At 40.8% G+C, this 10,157-nt stretch overlaps 1 pseudogene; it reads right to left on the bottom strand.

The window, feature by feature from the left end:
* Nucleotides 1-3,947: 3,947 nt before the first annotated feature.
* On the bottom strand, nucleotides 3,948-6,345 carry LOC112039086 (1-aminocyclopropane-1-carboxylate oxidase homolog 1-like; annotated as a pseudogene).
* Nucleotides 6,346-10,157: the final 3,812 nt, after the last annotated feature.

Raw genomic sequence — 10,157 nt, forward strand, 5'->3', positions numbered from 1 at the left:
GCTTCTTTTTGACTCTCCAAGATTCTTCCATAGAGAGAGCATGTTCCTAGTCATATACAATGTAGTATGAATGAATAAGATGTTATTACGTATGATCAAGAGATGTTCCTGATGGCTTAACGCAATTTAGATAATTAAAGCCATAGACAAAGAAAGGCCAGATTGATGTATGTTTCCATATTTTGGGAAATACAGTGATAGTTCCTATGCTTTTCCAGTTTCCACCGCATGAGTAGAGTTGTCCACTGAAGGAGGTGATGAAAAGTGCAAAATTGCATTTGTCAAAATCTAATAATTTTCAATTTGGAAATGTGCGTGCAGGGGAGATTAGTGGCTGCAAAGATACGGGCCGGGTTGTAGTGTTCGGAATCCAATGCTAATTCATTCTCACACAACTATGCTACTGATGTTGTTAACTTACATGATGTTATATAGATTTGGAGAAACTGGACTTTCAAACTGAGTCAATTAAGTCACATGGATATATTGAACCTATCTTTGAATTTCCCTGCTGGAAGTGAGCTCCGTGTGTCGCTCGGACCAGCTTTACTGAAAAAGAGAGATTATTTTGATTGGCAAGGTGAGAAGATTAAAGATAGAACAGCTCTTGTGATGCCAGTGGAATGAGCAGTAGCCATTTGACATCTGAGTCTCACCCTGATAATCTTCTAGAAGTTGTAGTGGCCAACGTTTGCCAAAGTGGTATTGATGTTTGAGAGTTAAAACAACTCTATATGTTTAGACCCTAAATTAATTAGGGCTTAGTTAATTTTAGGATAATTTTACAATTTAAGGCCTAATTGTGCTCATGAATCACAGTTAACATAAGCATGCATGGAATAATGTCTATAACAATACAACCACAAAAAATTACAATCACAATAATACACAGATGTGTTATTGAAGAGAAAAATCTAAGTACCGAGCATAAAACCTCTTCACGAGCTAACTACTGAAAATGATCCACTAGAAGAAATGGTTTCAGTACATCTTACAGACAAAACCTCCAAGCTAAGAAGTAAACAATATACTCAAGCCCTTTAAGCTTCTACTCACAACTGACTCCTCGAGTCCTTTCTCTCTCTAATCATCGGATCTGTAATTGAGCTCCAATTACAATCTCCAAGTCTCCTTGGTTGTTCGGTGGTGACTCTGATGCTTCCCAAGCTCCAATCAACACAATAACTCTGAAGATTGGTTTATATATATGTGATGGATTTAATCTCCTCCTTAGGATTTGGCAATAATGAGAGGAAGAAAATATAGAGATAGGTCTAGGTTTTGCTTTAGGTTTTATAGTTTCTCTCCAAATCTTCAAATGGGAATTAGGTCTTGCAAATTCATGTGAAATGGGGCTCAAATAGCTAGGTAGGCAAAGGGACCGTAATAGCAAAGAATATTTCATAATATAATTTTCTAGGGTTTAATCAAGTTCATACCTACGAACATGATATGAATAAAGGGCGAACTCATTATCCAGCAGACTTTCAAACCTAAGGTTTGTATCGTAGTTCATCTTTGGACTTTGCAGTTTGTAGGAGTGAAATCCACTTCTGTTGTCCTCCATCTTTTGCATTTTGACCACTTAACTATACAAGTCCAATACAAGTAGAACCCCACAAAATTACATGAAACAATGAAATTTTGAGACCCTAAATACAATCAAATTTCACATAAAATTAACCAACACTACAAGACTTAACAATATTAAAAGTGAGAAACCATTCTATAAACTATTGCAGTCTCTATTAAAAACATAAGTCAATCCAAATCCTTCTAGCCATACTATAATTAAGCATATTATTACGTGAGTAGCTTATTCATTTAAGCATTTCACTCTTGTAAGGGATGATTAACAGCACTACTTCAGCTCATCAGGGGTTTGTGGGGGCAATATTCCAACGAGTTTTTGTGAGAGACTGCACCCCCAACTCACCTAATCAAAGTTGGGTTAAACTTGCGTGAACGAGTGGAGTCATGTTAGTACCTCTCAAAATGATAGTTTGATTGATTATACATTTCCCCCTAGATTAAGAGTTTTATATTAGAGTTGTCACTTATTTTATTTAAACCAAAAAAAAAAAAAAAAAAAAACCCACATGAAAAATACATCATTTTATTGATTGAAAATTTGTACATCAATTTGAATGTACCTAGGGTTTTACACTACTTTGGTCCAATATACAATCTAAAGAAATGTACATGGCTTTGGTTCTAGATATATTCCAGAAATTGAAAATTACATGAACACGACACTAGAGTATGAAGTGTTCATGGATAAAAATGGTTTGGAGAGGTCTATTTATTGTGGAGGAGAGAAGATTTTGGAGAGGGAATGCATTAAAGTTGGGGTAAGTGAGAATTGAGGTAAAAGATGGAGCCAAAAATTTGAAAATCAAAATCTATTGGGTTCAAGTGTCAATTGACATTTGGATCCCCATTTTATTTTTATCTACGAATTGGCACTTGGATTTTGTAATGACGCAAATACTTATTTATCTTGATTTTCTTCCGTATTTTAACCCAATTAACCTCTAATAAGGGATTAATAAATCCCAATTCCCTCAAATTAATTATAATTACCAATCAATTATAATCTATTCAAAGCAAAATTAAGGAATTTTAATGTTTAACCATCAAATGGAATTTTATATTAGACTTAAAATGGATCAATTAAAATTGATTGTTCATAATCCCACATGGTTGGGCCCAATTTATGTAGATACATCTTTACGTGCTAGAACTCGATTTGATAATATCTTTCAATCTAGTAGTTCGATAGGGGCATGTGCGCTATTGTTTTAATTGTTATGACTTCGAGATTTATTTTGCCTGAAGTAGTTAGGAATAAAATGGCCAAAATTACAGTCTTATCCCTGGCATGAAATTACCATTTTACCCCATATGTAAGGTTAATTGCAAGTTGCAGAATGGGGTGTCTACGGGTTTTTCATCAAAATGTCCACGTAGTGAGCAGCTGGAGAATTCATCAGAACCAGCTAAGAACAATAGAAAAAGAGCCAGGCCTGGTGAAAATTGTAGGCCTAGGCCCAGGGACAGACAATTGATCCAAGATCGTATTAAGGAGCTGTGGGATCTGGTGCCCAACGATCAAAGGTAACTTTCTTGCAATTTGTTCTGCCTGCTGAGTTTTGGTCTGGCGATAGTTGCAGTTATTTATGAATATTGTGATGAAATTTTCGGGAGCATTGCACAGTGAGGTATTGATTCACTGCAGGAACGCACAATCAAGCACGTGCATTCTGCAAAGCATAACTAAGCATGCTGACAAGATAAATAAATGTGCCAATTTGAAGGTAAAGGCTTAGGCATCCAATGCATGTGTCAAGTATCTTCTATCTAGACCGGGCTTGGTGGATGATGATTACTTATGATTGGAAGTATAATCAAATGCTGGTAAACAATCACTGTCGTAGTCGTACGTGGAGAAATTGAGTGTTACATAATACATACACGTTTCCCAACTTTCTGCTATGTAACAAACTGTCAGCCTTCAAATTTATATTATCCAACTTGGATTTTTGACTTCTACTGCCTATGAGAAAGTTTTAATGTTTGACGACTTATATTATATATCACTCTCTTTCTTCTTATATATTACGGCTGAATTTGCAGTTGCGTAACAAGGAACCAGGTACGGTAGCATGCTATAGATCTGAACATGGTTCAATAATAGTAGAGAATCTTAACAAGAATGGGCAGATGCTTGTAGAGGTACTATGCAGTATGCACAGGTCATAAACTTTTGTGAAAGGTCTTATTTTATATTGGGAAAAAGAAAAGAAAAACCACAGAACAGAATATTTATGCATGCTAGTCCAAGGAAGTTGCTTTCTATATATTTCCAGTATTAATTATCACTATAGCTGATATGGGCAGATGTTGTGTGAATTAATTATACAGCCATTTTCTTGAGATAGCATAGGTTAGATTTTAAAATGAGCAAGGGCTGAGTTGCCATCCAGACCCTTTGATCCAATGAGTTTCCCTGTATATGGGTGGGTTGTTGTCAGATAGAAACTCCATTAATGGCCCAAATTTTCGTGCAGTAGTTGGATTGTAAAAGCATGCAACTGAAATTCTGGGCCCAATACGTCCAGCCAGTACCCTATGCTCCACGCTTCTGAACTTGTCGTTGGTAATTAGCTACAAAATTTTTCAAAAGAGAACAAGATTGTGACGCAAAATGGATTATACATTTATACTAAAAAAGAAGGAAAAAGTAATAGCATTCAAGCAGAGTATATGCCTCTATTATATTATTGGATGTATGCACCATCTCTTTCAAAGCATGTTGTTGAATTCTATAGTCATGTCGAATTCATGTGTTATAAGAAGAATGATGCACATATATCAACGGTATGATTCATACATTGCATAAAAAATAAAAAAATAAAAAAATGGTGCATATATCTTATTGCATAATATACCTTTTTAGGGTAGGGGCTCAATGGCCATTCTTATTGCATAAGATACATTCTCCAAGTTTTTATTAGCTTTTCCCTTTTGCATTTTTCTACTTTCTCTTTTTTTTTTTTTTTTCATACTACAGAAGGAAGAACCCACACGCTATCTCACAAAACTGCTAGCGGCAGTTGGAGACGCGGAGCGGGATATAAACCCACGCACACTACTTGAACTAGCCGATGTGGGAACTAAGGTTCTAGGTTCGTTATCTTGTATATGTTTTTAACAAAACTTACATTAACCTTTGGTGAGATTTAACAACATAGAAAAATAAATAAGGAGTGACAGATTTATGAGAAAATAAATGAGAATTGTCAAATTGATCATCTGGATCAAATTTTCTTAAATAATTTAAACTTTAACGGTTAATACAATTAATTCTAGACATTATTGGGTAAATAGTATTTCCAATTTATTTCTTTATGTCAGTGAAAGAATTCATTAGTTTATTTAGGGAACAAGTGTTTTGAGGTTAGCCAAAGAATGAAAATTTTTCAGTTTAATAAAAGTTGGTATCTAATGCCAAAAGTCTTGTAGCTTGGTGATATTATCTACACTTTTTGTGAGGAAAACTAGAGTTTAAATCCCCTTTCTCCTATTGATGTAATTATTAGAATATTTTATTAAAAAAATAAAGATGACATCTAATTCAAGACAAGGATGAAAATGGTGAAGGCTTTATTAGTTTATTTAGTGAACATAATTGTTTTGAGGTTGACCACTGAATGACAATTTTCAATTCATAAGAAGTTGATATTTAATGCATAGTCAAATTATTTCCCAACCCCCTCGTCCCTCGTTAGTATGGCTTAAATATGTGTGCGGGAGTCCATTAATCCGAACCACGATATTGGGTTACAAGCCAAAAAGATACTCATCACTCTTTGTTCGCTCGAAAGACTATTAATAGAACATATAATAAAGCTGTTACTTGACTGGATAAAGAAGTATGTGAACAGAACAACTCTACCAGCATAAAGTCACCAATTTTGGCTACTAATGCTCCTTGCACTGGAGGAACGTCAACCCAATGATCTTGATGGAGGAGCTGCAGGCCACCAATTTTGTCTTGCAAGAGTAATGTTAGAGAGGATGGGTCTGCATGCTTTGCTGTGCCAAGGGTCAACTCCGGTTCAGGAAAAAACGGGTAATGCTGGCCCACCAACCATTCATATTTCATGCTTTCTATGTTTTCTAGGTAGTCAGTGTTAAGCCCCAAAGTCTCTGATAGTCACTTACAGCCTCCCTGAAAATAACTCATAATGTTAGGTAATTTTTCATTGACGGTATATATATTGCATGTCTTTTTCAATTTATTTTCACTAGCTAATACTAGTAGTATTATTAGTACCTGCATACTAGGGGAACTGCTTCAGGGTTTAGGGACCATCTTCGAAATTAAATGCATTGAATCCCTCCTAGCTTTTTTGCATGAAATCACGTGAGTACCACTCCATCTTCTCTTCCTTGGTTGGTCATGGAATTCTCGAACCGCAATCAAACATTTTGTCCAAAAACTAACTGGACTCCATGATTAATCATCTGAAAGAAACCCCATGTTTCTGATGCTTTACGCACTTCATCAACTATCTGCATCCGCCGGCAACTTTGTTCAAAGCCTTGGGATCTATCACTGGAACTTCGAATTGGGTAGTGGCTGGAGATAGCATTGGATTTGGAAGGCTCTCTGGTGGATCGATGAGGAAACTTGGGACCTTGGTCACTCCAGAGTCTACTAGTCCATTAATTCCAGCTTTTGTTTCATCAAACTCCTTTACTTCCTTGTCTCTGTCATAGTCCAATTTCAACTCCTGGATCTCCTGGAGCAAGTTTTCGAACACTAGAAGTGAGTTCCATGCTAGGGCTGGTGGACTTTGGATTATGGAAATTGAATTGGTTACAAGTTGAGGGCTTCGAAGTGGTCATATATATTGCCAGGGGTGGGAAGGGGCGAGGTGGGGCACCTGAACTTCCAAATTTTTTTAGTACTAATATGGTACATATATCACACATGCCCCCGGACACAAAAGACATTATGTTGTAGTTGTACACAAGATGCAAATCCTACTGCTATAAGGAAATAGGAATCATAGTGGAATGGGGCTGACCTAATAATGATTAAAAAAAAAAAGGAAGAAGAAAAGAAAATAGGATCCTACTGCCAAACGAAAAAGGAATTACACAGCCTAATACTAATACTAATAGGACTCTATAAAAAAAAATATATATATATATAGATAGTATAAAGGAGTAAAGGATGCCTCACATTAAAAAACGCAGCTCCAAAACGCAGCCCTGCCGTGCATTTTTTGTAGTGAATAATAAGTCTTTTGATATCAGTCTCTTTCGATTTGTACCTTAGAGTTTTTGTTGAGTTTTTAAAAGTATTAAGCACTTAAAGGAATTGGACAGCTCGCTGAAAAAATGGTAGAAATGAAAATGATATTTCATATCCATTGATTTACTCATTAATGGCCTTGACATTGATCTTACTAGTTGCTACAGCTATTATTGAAAGAGTTTTTTCAGTAATGAACATTGTGCGCACTCGAAACTGAAACCCACTGGGCTGGGCCTCACTTGGACTCACAACTTACTTGTATTGTGGGTTTGGATTTCCTACAATGGGTCGTTCTTAACGCTAAGACTTAATGTGATCGCTTTTCTCTCCTCGGGGGTCCGGGCCACCTTCTTACTCTGCTTTCTCTCTATTTACACTCTTCTTTTAGCCCATTTTTCCAACCCTTGTCTTCTCAAAACTTCTTGTATTTATAGTCCATAGTTTAGTGGAGAGGTCATAATTACTTGCCAATGAGTGCAACCGGCGGTCCAGTGTTATCGATCGTAAGTGGGTGGTCAGGTGGGAGTGGGAAGCGGTGAGGGTGGCGTTGGAACTTGTTCCCCTCTACGATAGTTCTCGGCAGTGGTGCCTCTTCGAGGAACAGCCGGGTAGGTACAGGGCGGGGCGTCCCGAGAGTCGAATAATTATCACTGCTTGGGAAGGTGTTGCCGAGAAACGATGAAGAGGCAAGGCTTGGGCCTGTAGCACGCGTGGCCCGAGGGTGGGCCGCCAGGTAGAAGGAGATTGGCCTTATAGGCCATTTACCCAGGCCAGGGTCCAAAGCCCAATATAGGACACGGTGCGGGGGCCGTACAATAGCCCCCCCTTGATTCGCTCCCCATTCTCGGGGGTGAATCAAGGATCACAGGGGGTAGATACCCGTTTGGGGAGTCGAAGGGTCGGTGCTCGGTCGATGATGGGCGCATTAATGTGTGTCTCAAAAGACGCGTTTGGAGTCGACCGACGGCCTATCCGTCATTACTGTCTGACGGTTTGTGAACCAAGGCGTTACGCGTGTGGCAGTTGAAGCGACGGTCCGCGTGTTTTCCCGCCAGTGGATTATTTAATGCTTCTCATTTTACTCCCCACGCTTATAAATAGTCCCTCTAGTCACTGATTCTCACTTTCGCATTCCTCATTTTACAATATCTTACTCTGCCGAGCATCCCTCCTTCGTGGTTCACCCTCTAGCCCAGAACATACTTCATCCTTAGAGCCCACAGTAAGTTCCTTTCCCTCTTCTTACTTTTTCTGTTTAGCCAGTTCAGTCGATTCTTTGATAATCACAACATTTCTTTCTTGATTTTCTTTTAAAAAAAAAAAAAAAACACTCGCTTTGAAAAATGAGTTACTTGCACCTCCTTTCTTCCGAACACGCTTTGGCTAGATTTAGGGAAGCATATAATGTCCCTAGTGACGTAGATATTGCCTACTGCAATATGGGCGATATCGACATCCAAAGGCGTCGTGGTGAAAACACGGTGTTCTTTCCCTTGATGGCCATTCTAGAGGGTGGGCTTAGGTTCCCGGTTGACCCTCTAATTCTTAGCACCCTTAGATTTTACGGCCTCTGTCCCGACCAACTCCCTCCCAACTTTTACCGGGTAGTGAGTTGCGTGAGTAGGCTGAACCAGTTGTACGGGTTGCAACTAAATCATTATGACATTAATCAGATGTATAGTCTGTGCGGCAATATCGAGTCTGACTATTATATAAAGACTAGGGATGTGAGGGTACGGCTTATTTCATGCCTACCAGATTCGAATCGTAACTCGGCAAAAGATTTCGTTCGGGTGAGCGGCAATTGGTTTGCCGAGGAGGTCCCTTGTGCGTTTTCGCCGCGCGACGTTGGTTGGTGACTAGCCTTTATTTACTTTGGTCTTTTTGATTTTGGTACGGTTATGTAATTGTTAACCCTTATTCCTTTGTGCAGAGGGTAAAAGATTCAAGCCGGACGTCAGAGTGGTACATGTTCGGGACCTGAACTTCGTGCTCAGGTCGGAAATCTTTGTACACACGGACGGACAACTCCGAGCGTCCCACCTCATCCTCGGTGTCAATCCTATCTACTCAACTTGGCAGGCGTTCAGCCAAGCTTTGCTAGTTGACAGCCCTCTCCTCTCATACATCAACGTCCGGCACGCGAACTTCTTCCCCCTAGGGCTAACCGTAGGCGAGGCACGTGATCTCGGCCCCCGGTTCATTTGTTCAGACGAGCGACAGCCCATCCGTGACGCATCAGCCGAGCGCGTATCTGCCGAGCGTAAGAGACGCACCCACGAGCAAATCTAACAAGAAGCTCCTGCTCAGCCCGAGAAAACTGTAGAGCCCGAGGCTCCTGTTCGGGAAGGGGAAGGTGCAGCCGCAGAACCAACTGACTCTTCTGAAACAGGATCCGACCAAGGCAACACCATGGTGGTTAGGAGGAAGATGACGATCGACCGCTTTGTCCCGAGTGCACGGCCTGCCGTGCATCGACAACCAACCTCCGGCCAAGATGCTTCGCCTCCCGCTGTCCCATCAACCTGAGTTCGAAAAAGGCCGTGCACAACCGATCAGACTCAGACGGGCTCGAGCAACGTGCCCCCCCGACCCTCGACCGGTATTGTCATCCGGGAACCGGTAGCGCAAACCGGGATAGACCTGGCGTCTACTTCCCGAGCTCCGGCAGCATGGCGACCCTCCTTCCAACTTAGCGACGAGCCTCTTCCATCGACGGCCAGTGCCCGAGTATGGGACAAAGGTTATGGTGGCCGTGTGGCGCAGAGTCTGGCGCGCGGCATCCTCTTGCCCGAGGACTCGCACGCTTTTACGGAATCGACAGACGAGTCTTTGGGGAGGCGTTTGCAGTGGCATACCATAGCGGTAACCGTTTCACTTTTCTTTACGATTCTCGGTTTCCTATTTGCCTATGTACGTGTACTTTCCATTTTACCTTACAAAGTGAATATTGTGTGGTCAGGCTGCGCAAATGTCGTACGTTGTGGATGGGAGGATGAAGGAGCTGGCCGAGGAGGTTGAGCGGGAGAAGGCTCAGAAGGATGTCGCCGAGGCCACGGCGAAGGAGAAGTCGAAAATAGCCGAGGAGGCAGAGAATAAAATTGCTACAGCCGTAAAGGCCCAGGCTCTTGCTGAAACGAAGTCTGAGGAGCTGGAACTGCAATTGGGCGGCACCGAGCTCAAATTGGCGGAGGCTCAAAGCTTGAATACCATGCTGGAAGGACAACTGGTCGACTTGAGGGCGGCGCTGGAGGCTTGTGAAAACAAGTGGTATAACGAGGGGTTCGCGGATGCCGAGAATTCGGCAGAACCGGTCATTCGCCAGGCC

This window comes from Quercus suber, unplaced genomic scaffold (genome assembly GCF_002906115.3).
Source record: "Quercus suber isolate HL8 unplaced genomic scaffold, Cork oak 2.0 scaffold_46, whole genome shotgun sequence".
In the NCBI taxonomy this organism is placed as follows: Eukaryota; Viridiplantae; Streptophyta; class Magnoliopsida; order Fagales; family Fagaceae; genus Quercus; species Quercus suber.